Consider the following 14015-nt stretch of genomic DNA (forward strand, 5'->3'; position numbering starts at 1 on the left):
CATTTCCTCTCCAATGAGTTAGAAATATATTAATATGTGGATTTAATTTCTTTTAATTTTTAAATATGGATGCCCTGTCTGGTTTTTTTTTTTTTTTTTTTTTTTTTTTTTGAGACAGAGTTTCACTCTTGTTGTCCCAAGCTAAAGTGCAATGGTGCAATCTCAGCTCACCGCAACCTCTCTCTACCAGGTTCAAACGATTCTCCTACCTCAGCCTCCTAAGTAGCTGGGATTACAGGCATGTGCCACCACACCCCAGCTAATTTTTTGTATTTTTAGTAGAGACGGGGTTTCACCATGTTGGCCAGGATGTTCTTGATCTCCTGACCTCGTAATCTGCCCGCCTCTGGCCCTGTCCTGTCTGTTTGAAGGGAGGACTCTGAGGATTAAAAAGGGTAACTACTTAAGCACTCAGTGATACAGAGAGCATTATAAAAAAATAGGATAGGATAAATATCATTGCTAATAAGTTAAATTAGCAAACTTCCCAGTATCAGGAATAGGCATCTTCATTCCTATAAAACTACTACCTTTGAAAGTGTTCTCTACAATGTATGTATGATACTAGGTAGCTAATACTTAAGGTCACCTTTATTTAAAAATTCTACTTTTTAATGGATTCAGCATTTATGTTACTATGAAAAATAACTATGCAAGCAATTAGTTTGCTTTTGTTCAAATAGGTATACAACAAAGAAAAAGTAATAGATGCTTCAAAATGTTTCCACCAGTGTTTCAAATAATGTCGCTGTATGACACTTTATGGGAGCTAGTTAATGGCATGACAATCTTGGAGATGTTCAAACATTATCTGTGTGGGCAATGCAAAAATATTCACAGTGGTCCTCTGTTGGAAACACATCAATTATTATACTAACATGGACAATATATCCTCTTATAAAATAAAACAAGTTAAAAAACCTTATTTTCTTTTTTAAAAATACTTATTTTGATGTAAAGAAAAAAATTACAGACACAGTCACAAAATAATATATAATTTTGTGTTGCTGAAAGTACCAAAAAGACACAATGTTAAGCACTAAAGGTGTCAGCCTCAAGGAGAACGATTATACAAAGGTGTTCCTTAAGATGACAATCATTAGACTGCAAGAAAAGTGATGACCAGAAATAAATAGAGGTTTTCCTACATCAAAATAAATGCTTAGGTAACACTGTTAAATCACGAAGAAAAAAATATTGTCCTTCAAGGTTATTTTTAATCAAGTCAAAATAACTTATTATCACTTTGTTTCAATTTTAGTTGAAATTTTAGGCAATAATTCAAAAATATCTATGCTAACTCAATATATGTTCACTTCTCTGATAATTAAAAAATTAGCAATAACCTTCTCAACTCCAACCCTACCCTATTAACATATCTGTTTAACACAGTCTATGTAAACCTTAGACTTGGGTGTGATAAAGGAGGCTTGAAAGAATCACTTCATATTTTGATAACTGAGTATTCGTTTGCATAAATGAATAATGTTAAGTTGCGACGTGTGATAAACTGACTTCCAGCCCCGTGAAAGCTGCCACTAGTCTCACCTTTCTCGTTTGTAGGCTTACCAACATTTATTTACAAGCCTGTCCAACCCACAGCCTACAGGCGACATGCAGCCCAGGGAAGGTTTGAATGCAGTCCAACACAAATTTATAAACTTTCTTAAAACATTATAAGATTTTTTTGCAATTTTTCTTTTTCTTCCTCTTTTTTTTAAAGCTAATCAGTTATCATTAGTGTTAGTGTACTTTATGTGTGGCCCAAGACTATTCTCATTCTTCCAGTGTGGCCCAGGGAAGCCAAAAGATTGGACATCCCTGATTTGCACAGTCTCCAGAGGAAAAATTCCTGATCTCACCTAAATAAAACTGAAGAATATATCAGTACAATGGTCTTATTACCTTGCAATTAACCTGTTAAATTGTCTTTCCATAGTCTCTAACCTTTCCTAATCAAACTGGAAAACTACCAATAAAATTAGTGTTGAGAAATCAGATTCAATTCTACAATGAATAACCTCTCCTCTTCTCACAAATTTACTAGAAGTATTGAGTGTGGACTGAAGCTGTATGGCACACAGACTGGATCCCAAGTTACAAACACACTGACTTCATCTAGCTTTGAACGCATACTGCCTTTCAGAGTCTAAAACAGAGCTATGTGAATTATAAGAGACAGCCTATCAGATCCCTAGGCCCCAAATGTACCAAAGGTCAGTTTTCTAAAGGCAATGTCTATTTTTAAACTAATGTAAGTTGGGTTCTAAACTGGGGAGGAATGTCTGGCTGGACTCTTAAGCAGTTTAAGTTGCTTGAGGAATGGTCCAAACAAAGTTCATTTTATACACAACAGACAAAGCTTCTCTTAGCAGCAGGCGTCTTCAACAGAGGCGAGAGCGGCAGCCATGAACAAGGAGCCATCCTGCAACTGAGGAGCCTGGAATTCACTTCTTCACATAATGATAAAAGCAGGCCATTCTCCACTAAGATGGTTTGGGAAAACCAATTTCCGATTGCTCAGTATAGAAGAATGAGCATATTTTATAAACAACAGAGCATATTTTCAATGGCGTGCAGAGTACATGAATACCATCCAGAAGAAGACGCCAACAAAAACCTACAGTATTTTCAAGCCTCCTCACAGTACTCTTCTCTTCACAAAGTACAAGTCCACAGGCCACACTGACCAAAAGAGTCTCAATGGCAATGAAGAAAGAATTTTCTTTTGAATTTTGTGTTCAGAAACAGGTTTTCCTTTATTTGAAGGAAAACCATGAATTTCCTATTACAACATTTGAGATAATTATGGCACCAAGTAGTAATTTTGGAAATTTTCATCATTCTTAATTTTGAGGAAGCCTCAAGGTACTGGGAACTTTCAGAGCTTTTTAAAAATTATTTTCAAGGGTACTACAACAGTGATGTAAGGTTGGCACTAGCATACTGTACTACTTGAGAAATTACGGCCTGTCCATTTTAATATCCACATTTGAAAAATCACTTCCAGGACAAAGTGATTTATAAAGAAACAAATACACCTCTGAAAAACACATCTATAAATACAGAACTATATAAATTATATATCTAGTTTTTAAACCAAAATAATAGTAATTCAGTAAACTCCATTTAAAAAACTATTAATAATCAGTAATAAAAATGAAAATAGCAGATATGCCCATATGTACATGTCACTAACAAGGTCGGCCTTCTCTCATTAGCCAGCAGTTCTGACCCCCTTCATCAGGCCTAAAGATAAACCAAGACAGTGATTCAGAGGGCAGAACAAAGCTAGACATCTCCTTTTCTAAATATCTGAAAAATCACTCAGACTTTAATATTCAAAAAGTATTGACCATGAGAAGTCAAAGTACAGCATCTGCATCAAAGGCCTTGATTTTGTCATAGCACTTACACACTGAGGATAAGGTATACGTATAGGTATCTATCTGTCTCCCTCACTTCCCTAGAAAATCCTAAAGGTAAAGACTACTCTTGTTCTCTTTTGCAGCTCTAGAACTCAGCCCATACTCAAGTGTTAGATGAACAACTTGAGCAAATGAATACAGATCTCCTATACTAAGTCTTCCAGTGACAGATAATTATAACTCTCAATTATGCACTGGTATCCGCATGAGGTGCAGTTCATTCAATATAACAAAACGTGGTGGAAAACTGCTGTTACCCACATGTTATCCATGAGGACATCTCATGTCCTCACTTCCTCATGTCCCCAAGGGCCAAGTAGAGTGAAAGTGGACACTGGAGAGTTCTACCCATGCACATTCATTTATTACCTATTTACTGAGTACCTACCATGCCCTACACACCATGCATGGATGCCAGGAACAGAACAGCTCTAACAAACACAGCGTAACAACTGCCCTCCAAGAATTTATCACTGAGAAAAGCAGAAAAGTTATTGCAATGCAATGTGTAAAAATGATGGATATACAGAATGTGTGCTTCCTATGAGAAGTCAAGCACTGTTTGGAGTATTTACAGGAACGATCTCATTTTCTCCATATTACCACTGCTGAACTTCCTCTCTGTGATGCAGCAGGCAGAGACCAGGGAACATTCAGGAGGAACACCTAAGCCACTAAACCAGTCAGAAGGTGATACGGCGGGGAGGGAAAATAGCATGTCCATGAAAGGAAGGCTAAGCAGAAGAAGTGAAACCTGAAGGATCAACAGAAGTTTCCAGTTTGAAGGGGGGTAAGCAGAACTTTTCATGCAGAGAACTTACCAGACAGAAAAATCCAGAGGCTTCAATAAAAACCACTGTGCCACCAGAAGATCATGGTAGAATTTGGTACTGGATCAGAGTGTAGCTACCCAAAGCAGTCCTTAACATGCAAGGGAGAGAGTGTTCAAGAGTTCTGGCTAAACGGCCTCTGTAAGAAAGAAAGACCAGATAACTTCACATAGATATGTCTAAAACATGTGCCTTTGGGAGAGGCATGAAAAAATTTCTTACTTGGTAGCATATAGTATCAATCCTGTTCTATTTTTAAATTCCAATTAATATTTATAGATTTAAAAGATTACTTATTGGAGAGTAATAAAGATGCATTAAGAATTTTACAAAAGCATAAAATTGACCTGGGAAATAATTTGTCCAAAGCTGAAATATTTCTTTAAAATACTCTTAACACCCTTCCCTCTAAATTTTGGCAAGATGTTTAGGCACATTCATGACTTAAGAAATAAAAGTTGTATTTGATGGCAGAAAGTCAACTTTTTCAAACTCAATTTTCACTCCCCTCTGCTTCTTTAGCAATAGAAGTATGATTTTATTTGGGCTGGCAAAGTGCCCTTTTAAACACCACACTTGAGCCTCCCTTGAAGACAGCAGTGGCCAAGGAGTTTCACGTAGAAGTCAATGGGTGGAGATTCCAGAAAGCCTCATTTGCCTGTTTTCCTTTCCCCTCCTCTTGCAGACAACGAGGCTGCAGCTCCTGTGGATTTGAGGACAAAGGCCTTATACTAAAAAGGGTGAAAGCCAGGAGCCTGCATCCCTTCCTGATGACTTGATAGAACCACCACCCCAAGTGGTTGCCCACCAGAAAATTAAACCCTGTATAATCAGTCAGATACCTGTCCTGTCCCTACTAGTCAAACAGAAATTTCATTGCAGATGCTGGAGAATATTTAAAGTACACACAGTAAGATTTGGCAAAAAGCAGTTGCAAATACATTTAGGGTATTAAAAATATTTCATGATTCACTATCTTTTTCTGTCTAAATCGTACATCTATATGATTATGAAACATCTTTTTAAATCAAAATAAATGTTTTCCAATGTTTTCTTTGGGCAGGAAAGACATCTAGTTCTTGAAACATCTGATCTACTCTGGGTGCTGAATTAGGGAGTGTGAGTAGGGCCAGCAGAAAGATCTCTGGAGAGCTGGTATATGGGCAATGTCAGGGGGGAAATGAAAGTTAAACATCAACAACAAATGCAAGCAATTTACAAATGCTTCCTTGTGTTTTACAAGCCAGGTGAACTATTACATAATAGTCAATTTGGGCAGGCGTCTATGCTCTAAACCAGTGCCTCAATCTTGTTGGCACCAAAGACCAGTTTTGTGGAAGACAATTTTTCCACAGACTGGAGCAGCAGGGAATGGTTTCAGGGTGATTCAAGTACATTACATTTACCATGCACTTTATTTTTATTATTATTACATTATAATACATAATGAAATAATTATACAATTCGCCATAATGTAGAGTCAGTGGGAACCCTAAGCAGGTTTTCCTACAACTAGATGGTCCCATCTGGGTGACGGGAGACAGCAACAGATCATCAGGCATTATTTTCATAAGGAGCACACAATCTAGATCCCTCACATGCACAGTTCACGATAGGTTTTGTGCTCCTATGAGAATTTAATGTCACCAATGATCTGACAAGAGGTGGAGCTGAGGTGGTGAGGGGCACTGGGGAGCAGCTGTAAATACAGATGAAGCTTCACTCGCTTGCTCGTCACTCACCTTCTGCTGTACAGCCTGGTTCCTAACAGGCCACAGACTGGTACTGGTCCATGGTCCAGGGGTGAGAGACCCCTGTTGTAAATGAGTATCTGGTTGCCACTGCCCATCATCATAGGATTTCGTGAACTTAACTATAATAGTATTCTTCTTCTATTGATACCCTGGCATTTTATTTTTAAAAGGTAGAGTTGCTTAATAGCAACTCACCTGATAAGTGAGACACATTATTTTATTTGATTTTTGTGGAAATATTATTGCACCTCATTCTCTACTCCTATCCTCCAAAATAGCTAAAGGGTTATGGGCAATGAATTATGCTAATCTAAACATAGTAATTTCACAGGGCTGGGATGGCGTAAGGAGAGGAGAACTCCTGTCTTTGCAGAATCAGAAGTGTACTGACTGCAGAAGAGTCAGGATCATATTCTCTATTCTAACTTAATTCTAAGTATAGGTTTTGTCTAAAGCTAAAAACGAAATCCAGTTGGAAACATTAAGCAAAGTAATTCCATTTCCATTTTTAGCTCTGTTCACTTTAAAAAAAATTATTCCTCTCTATTTCAAATATTGGTTGCCAAACTAACAATCAGCCTACTGTCAAGTCTCTGCTACCTGACAACTGTTGATTTCCTACTGTATGGTAAGTTGTTACACAAACATCAATTTTCTTTACAGGCAAACTGGGATAGCAAAATGAGCATAATGTGCAGATTCAAACCTAGATTTCAATCCTGAGTCTAATAATCACCAATTGTAGGTAAAACCTTGTAGATTAATTTCTCTCTCTCTGGCACCAATTCCTAAAAATCATAAAACGAAAATAATGCTTGGCCCTTCTGATACACTTTGAAATCATTCCCCTTCTAACAGTGTTGGAAAAATTAGCGCTAATATATATAAAGAACCTAGCAAAATGTTTGACACATAATGGGCATTTTGTAATTATTAATATGATGCTAATTACTAAAAGGGTTTTAAATATTTAAGTAATTAGATTACTTGAGTATCAAAGATGAAAGACAAGAAGTTAAAAACGTAAAAAAGATGAGAAAGCTAAAAAAAAAGCTGTCCAACTAAAACCATCAAACAAAATAACAAATAAAAGGAGAGGCAGAGTAACTTCTAAGCAGCAGTGTCCTCTCAGCTGCTGCTTGGAACACCTGTAGTGTTGGGAAGTCACTATCTCAAAGGCAACTCCACCATTCGTTCAAGGCCCCATTAAGACATACTGAGGACAGTGTCTATTTTATGAGTCAGTTTCTGCACCAGGCTTGAAGAATACAAATAAAGAGGACACAATCCCCTGCTTCTGAGGAATCCACAGTTTCCTCATATGAACAGACAAACACAGCATAGACAAACACAGGGTGCTACGGAGTGCACAGGTGGAGCATGCAGCCCAACCTAGTGGTGTCAGAGGGAAGGAGTAGAATCTTACAGGTAGGTGACAGGGCATAGTGTATCAGAAGGGCCTAGTTCCAAGCAGGAAGTGACAGATGATATGGTTGAGCAAGGCTTCCATCACAGGGCTTGAAGGTCACATGGAGAATCCTGAACTTTCTCCAATGAGCTGTGAGGAGCCTTAGAAATGTTTTAAGCAGGAGAGTGACATGGTTAGACACGTTTTTTGTACAGGAACTCTGGTGACAATGTGGACAATGAAATGGGTACGAAGGTGGGATGCAATGGTAAATCAGTAATCCAGTAAGCAAGAATAAGGCTATAGAAACATTAACTCACATTTTAAACTTGCCCAAACTGTTAAAATTACAATAAAGTTGGGCCTCCCTTGATTTCTGCAGAGGTTTTATACAAATGTAATTTCCCAACAATTATCAATGGCTCCAGAAGAACAGAATCGAGTGGTCTGGTTTTAAAGTCTCACAATGCATGATAAAATGTAAGCAACATTGTACATGAAAGATGAATTAGGAGACATTTCACAAAGAGCAATGTGTAACTTAACCCTAAAATACCACAGAGCACGTTTCCCATGACCAGTTTCATGCCCAAATGCCTTTATTTATAATCAGCTGTTAATAGAAAAACTATACCCCAAACATCTATAATTTGTCTCTATGGTATGGAAAAACTACCATCTGAAACAAATATTTAGATTTAGGTAACAAATAAAACTCTAATCGCTCTCAAATTCTGACCACCTTTAAGACTTTTCCCCCCAAAGACTTGGATGTCCTTGGCCTGCAAATGTAAAGTCACTTATCAAAAAGGGACTAAAACAAATCTCCAGATATCATAAAGGATCATATCTGTGCTTAACTGTTGTTTGAAATTGTTCATAAAAAGGAAGAATACCACACAAGTTGTCTGGCTGACTATGAGTTGGCTGCTGCCTGTGTATTCACACACACACACAAATGTGTGTAAACATGAACATCCAGGCACAATATCCATCTGGACAGGATGTTAACACCATTCCTCAATTCCTTACGGGTCCTATTTTCTTTTAGAAGTATAAAATCTACCAACTGGATAAAAGTACTTCAATTTGGGTGAGAGTGAGAGAAGATGGAGAGGAGTCAATTCTTTGGACCCAGACAAGGACTCATCTCCCTAAGATCCTTCAGAAAGCTTAAAAGGTTAAATGCATCAGAGCCCCAATTCATCCCTATGAAAAAAGTACCAAATTCTTCTCTCCTTGAACCTAATCCTGTCTAAGTCTTTCTTGGATTTGGTACCCTGGCACAGGTTTAATGAGGCGCATTTCCACACACTTTTACTCAGAGAGATGTACTCAGGGAAAGAGCGGCAACAAAAAGGGGCTCCTTACGCCACACTAACTTGGGGAAAACTGGCAGAAGAAATGTGCTAGTGGCATAATGAATCCTTGAACGGAGACTGTTCCCATTCTTTCCTTGGTTGAGACTGGATAATGACTAAACCCAGCACTTGATTTTGAAGCTTCTGTATCTCTGGTCAAAATACCCTTCACTACTTCATCTGGGCTTCAGTATTTCTTCCCTCTCAGACTTTCTCCCCACTTAACTAGGGAATCTTATAGCCGAAAGCTGAAGAGCAAAGGCTCTACAGCCAGACCCTGTAGATTCTAATCTTGAGCACTTACCTACTCGCTGTTCCTGTTTCCTCTCCTGCTGATCAGGACCAGCTTCTCAGGGTTCTCCTGAGGATGACATGGCATCACCCACGTGAGCTGCTCAGCACAAGGCCTGTCACAGAGCTCCATAAAGGGTCCCAATGGTCTTATTAGTCTTTTTTTTTGGGGGGGACGGAGCTTCGCTCTTATTACCCAGGCTGGAGTGCAATGGCACGATCTCGGGTCACTGCAACCTCCACCTCCTGGGTTCAGGCAATTCTCCTGCCTCAGCCTCCCAAGTAGCTGGGACTACAGGCGTGCGCCACCATGCCCAGCTAATTTTTGTATTTTTAGTAGAGACAGGGTTTCACCATGTTGACCAGAATGGTCTCGATCTCTTGACCTCGTGATCCACTTGCCTCAGCCTCCCAAAGTGCTGGGATTACAGGCATGAGCCACCGCGCCCAGCCTTATTAGTCTTAAGTAACAAAAGCATGCAAACACTTAGGAGGGCAGTGTTCAAGCCCTGTGACACTTGCCATTTTGTGGCAAATAAATACTAAAAGCATAAAAATACCAATCAGTTACCATCACGATATTACCTATAAAGGGATGTCATAGGATTATCCAACTATCTTCCATCTTTATATTTTATTATTGTTTTCTATTATTAAAATGCCATGTGAGCTATTCTTAATTACCTTAAACTTCACCTTCCTAATTTTCTACTCTTATATCTTACTGTGACTCTATTAACATGGCCTGCTGAGGTAGATTGCAAGAGATTTATGATCACCTACAGTTAATTTCCCCCTCCCTAATTTTTAATGATTTTCTACTGATAAATAATGACTTAAAATAAGTTTGCTAATTTTTAGACCATGTAGTTGTTTTCACTAGGAATCCACTGAACTGTATTTGTTTTTCACCAGCTGTCTGGATAATTATATTCAGTCCATGTTTTTAAAAAGTCAGTAGAGAATGAATATGTTAATCATTAGCCTCTCCCTTTTTTTTGGATTTATGGTGTTTTTTTTTTTTTTTTTTTTTTTTTTTTTTTAAGCAAAGGTCTAGACTGGAGTGCAACTGGTATGCAATGCACTTCTCAGCTCACTGCAACCTCCGCCTCCCAAGCTGAAGCCATCCTCCCCACCTCAGCCTCCCAAGTGGCTGGGATCACAGGCATGCACTACCATGCCTAGCTAATTTTTTAATTTTTTTGGTAGAGGTGGAGTTTTGCCATGCTGCCCAGGCTGCTCTCGAACTCGTGAGCTCAAGCCATCCACCCACCTCAGGTTTCCAAAGTGCTAGGGTTACAGGCTTGAGCTACCACTCCTAGCCTGGACTTCCCTGTGTTCTCTAATTCGTCTTAACTTACACAAGGGATTCAGAATGAAAACATTACCGACTCACATTTCAGAAGCAACTCAATAATTGGACATAAAAGACCTAAAATTAGACAATTTTTAATGTAACAAAAGATGAGAACCACAAGGTAAACAGAACAGTGAATGGTATAAGTGTCCTGAGTGCATCTCTACAAAACCCCGTCTCTGCAAAAAAATACAAAAAAAAAATCGGCACCTAAAGTCAAATAGCACTAAACATAAATTTATATATAGTATTAAAATGCTTAAATGTTAATTTTTTTGGTAGAGAAGAAAAGCAAGAAAAGAGCCCACTGTGATCCTAGCACAGAATTTCCACAAATCTGAAAGGTTTCTACTTTGTTCTTGTATTTTACACAATGTATATTAATTCAGCCAAGGTAATATGACCTTTTGTACTTTCACGCTTTTTTTGAGACAAAGTCTTGCTCTTTTGCCCAGGCTGGAGTGTAGTGACTTGATCTCGGCTCACTACAACCTCTGACTCCCAGATTCAAGAGATTCTCCTGCCTCAGGCCCCCACGTAGCTGGGATTACAGGCACCCACCACCATGCCCAGCTAATTTTTGTATTTTTAGAAGAGACAGGGTCTCACCGTGTTGGCCAGACTAGTTTCGAACTCCCGACCTAGGTGATCTGCCCGACTAGGCCTCCCAAAGTGCCGGGATTACAGGCGTGAGCCACCACGCACAGCTGACTTTTTTTTTTTTTTTAAGTCTAAGAGAAACAACTGTCCACAGAATGCATATTACTTTAATATGTGTGCAACTTGTGAAAAACACTAGTCTGGCCGGATGCAGTGTCTCACACCTGTAATCCCAACACTGGGAGGCCAAGATGGGCAGATCACCTGAAGTGACTCAATAGTTTGAGACCAGCCTGGCCAACATGGCAAAAACCCATCTCTAACAAAAACATTAGCTGCCAAGATGGCAAACACCTGTAATCCCAGCTACTCAGGAGGCTGAGGTGGGAGAATCGCTTGAACCTGTGAGATGGAGGTTGCAGTAAGCCGAGATCACGCAACTGCACTCCAACCTGAGAGACAGAGCAAGACTCCATCTCAAAAAACAAAAAAGAAAAAGAAAAACACTAGTCTCAAATTTGTATTTAAAAACAGAGGAGGAGTGCATGCAATGGTTCATGATTGTAATCCCAGCATTTTGGGAGGCTGAGGCTGGAGGATCCCTTGAGCCCAGGAGTTCAAGATCAGCCTGGACAACACAGTAACGGCTTGTCTCCACTAAAAATAAATTTTTTTAAAAAAAGTAGTTCAGCCTGGTAGCATGTGCCTGTAGTCCCAGCTACTAGGGAGGCTGAGGCAAGAGAATACCTTTATTCTGGGAGTTCAAGGCTGCAGTAAGTCATGATCACACCACTGCACTCCAGCCTGGGTGACAGAGGGAGACCTCGTCTTGAAACAAAACAAAACAGGGGTTTAGGCAGGTGTGTTGGCTCACGTATGTAACCTCCTAACTTGGGGAGGCCCAGGCAGGAGGAGCCTGGGCATGAGCTCAAGAGTTCAAGACAAGCCAGGGCAATATAGGGAGACCCTATCTCTACTTAAAAATCAAAAGAAACTGGCCCTGCATGGTGGTGGCACACGCCTGTAGTCCCAGCTATCCAGGAGGCTAAGTCCCAGCTACCCAGAAGGTCGCGGCTCCAGCTACTCATAATCATGCCACTAAACTCCAGCCTGGGTGACAGAGCAAGACCCTGTCTCTAGGAAATGAATATATACATACATACACACATACATACATACATACATAGAAAAAGAGGGGTGCTGGTCCTGGGTTGGATAAAGGAAAGACACTTCATCTCATTTCTCCATTGAATGTAGTTATAATACCTGCACTGATTACAAACAGCTATTTGAGGGGTCTGAAAAGTAAACAATATCAGGCTAATTAGGGAATGAGAATGAATCTCAAGGAAATGAGCTTCTCATTTTTTTTCCTATGACATCACCAGACTCAAGGCAGCTGGACATGGCATACCAAGATGTGGAAAGAGGGAACAAACTGAGTTTTAGCCAAAGGAGCAGAAAAGGGGATTCCTAAACCTGGAGAGAATGGGGGAAACACTCCATTTTTCTTTCTTTTTTTCATTCTCTTGCTTCCCAATCGAAGGCAATTCCAAGATGGTGGTGGGCAGTGGTGACAACAGTCACGTAAACTCTGAGGGAATGGAAACTTCCTGTCTGATCAGAGGAGCTATGATCCCAAGATGTAGGGGCAAACAGCTGCTGCTTTTTTCTGTCTTCCTGCCTCTTGGCCCGGAATGCAAGCAGTCACAGGAAGTACACTGCCCCATTCTAATGTCTCATCTCTGAGATCGGAAGAATAAAAAGGGGAACCCAAGGGAAGGAGGAAGTCACAGAGAAACCGATTCACACAAATATAACCAACTGATTCTTGGTAAAGGTGCAATGGCAATTTAATGGAGAAGGATTGTCTTTTCAACAGAGGTGCTGGAATAATTAGACATACATATCCAAAAAAGGAAACCTGACCTAAAACAGATCATATACAAATATTAATTCAAGACAAATGATATATAGCTAAATAGAAACTATAAAACTTTCATAAGAAAACATAAAATCTTTATAACCTTCAGTTAGTCAAAGAGTTCTTGGAAATCACCTCCACTGTACTTAAAAAAAAAAAATGATTAACTGTACTTCTTCAAAATTAAAAATTCTTGTTCAGAGAAAGACACTATTAAGCAAACAAAAAAATAAGGTCTAGACTTGGAAAATATTTGCACATCACATATGCAACAAATACTTTGTATCCAGAATACATAAAAACAAAATAAAACTGAAAACTCAACCAATAAATACTCCAATTATTAAAAACTGGAACAGATGTTTCATCACAAAAAGATATACAAATGGCAAGCATGTGAAAAAATGTTCAAGCTCACTGGCCACCAGGGAAATGCAGATTAATACCATAATGAGATACCACTATACATCCATCCAAATGGGTAAAATAAAAAACACTAATACCCTAATAATGGCAAGAGCTGTCAAGGATGCCATGCACCTGAAACTTTATACACTGCTGGTGTAAATGCAAAATGATACAAATAGTCTGGAAAATAATTTCAAAGCTCCTCAGAAAGTTAAACATACACCTACCATGTAATCCAGCAATCCCACTCCTGGGAATTTACCCAAGAGAAAGAAAGCCTATGTTCATACAAAGACTAAAACACAAATGTTCACAGTAGCTTTTTTTTTTTTTTTAATACTCCCAAACTAGAACTAGAACAAACCAAATGTCCTTCAATGGGACACTGGATAAATTGCAGTAGTTCCACACAGACAGTAGTTCTACTCAGCTATTAAAAGGAACCAAGTATCTATACTAACCACAACAACTTGTATGAACCTCAAGGCATTGTATTCAGTGAAAGAAGTCAGCTTCAAAAGATGATCTAGGTCCTAGTACTTTGGGAGGCCAAGGTGGGTGGACCGCTTGAGCCCGGCAGTTTGAGACCAACCTGGGCAATATGACAAGACTCTGTCTGTTAAAATAACTAATTAAGTTAATTAATTAAATGAT

At 39.1% G+C, this 14015-nt stretch overlaps 1 protein-coding gene across 14 annotated transcripts in view; it reads right to left on the minus strand.

The window, feature by feature from the left end:
* Positions 1-14015, minus strand: part of SIPA1L1 (signal induced proliferation associated 1 like 1) — a 391460-nt gene that overhangs the window by 247049 nt on the left and 130396 nt on the right. For 9 of the 14 annotated variants that reach the window (XM_010335233.3, XM_010335231.3, XM_074393040.1 and 6 more), the window contains one exon: positions 4250-4397. The exons of the other annotated variants lie outside the window; for them this stretch is intronic. The gene's annotated coding sequence lies outside the window, so the exon portion shown is untranslated. The remainder of the gene's footprint in view (positions 1-4249; positions 4398-14015) is intronic. 14 annotated transcript variants of the gene reach the window in all.

This window comes from Saimiri boliviensis, chromosome 2 (assembly GCF_048565385.1).
Source record: "Saimiri boliviensis isolate mSaiBol1 chromosome 2, mSaiBol1.pri, whole genome shotgun sequence".
Classification (NCBI taxonomy): Eukaryota; Metazoa; Chordata; class Mammalia; order Primates; family Cebidae; genus Saimiri; species Saimiri boliviensis.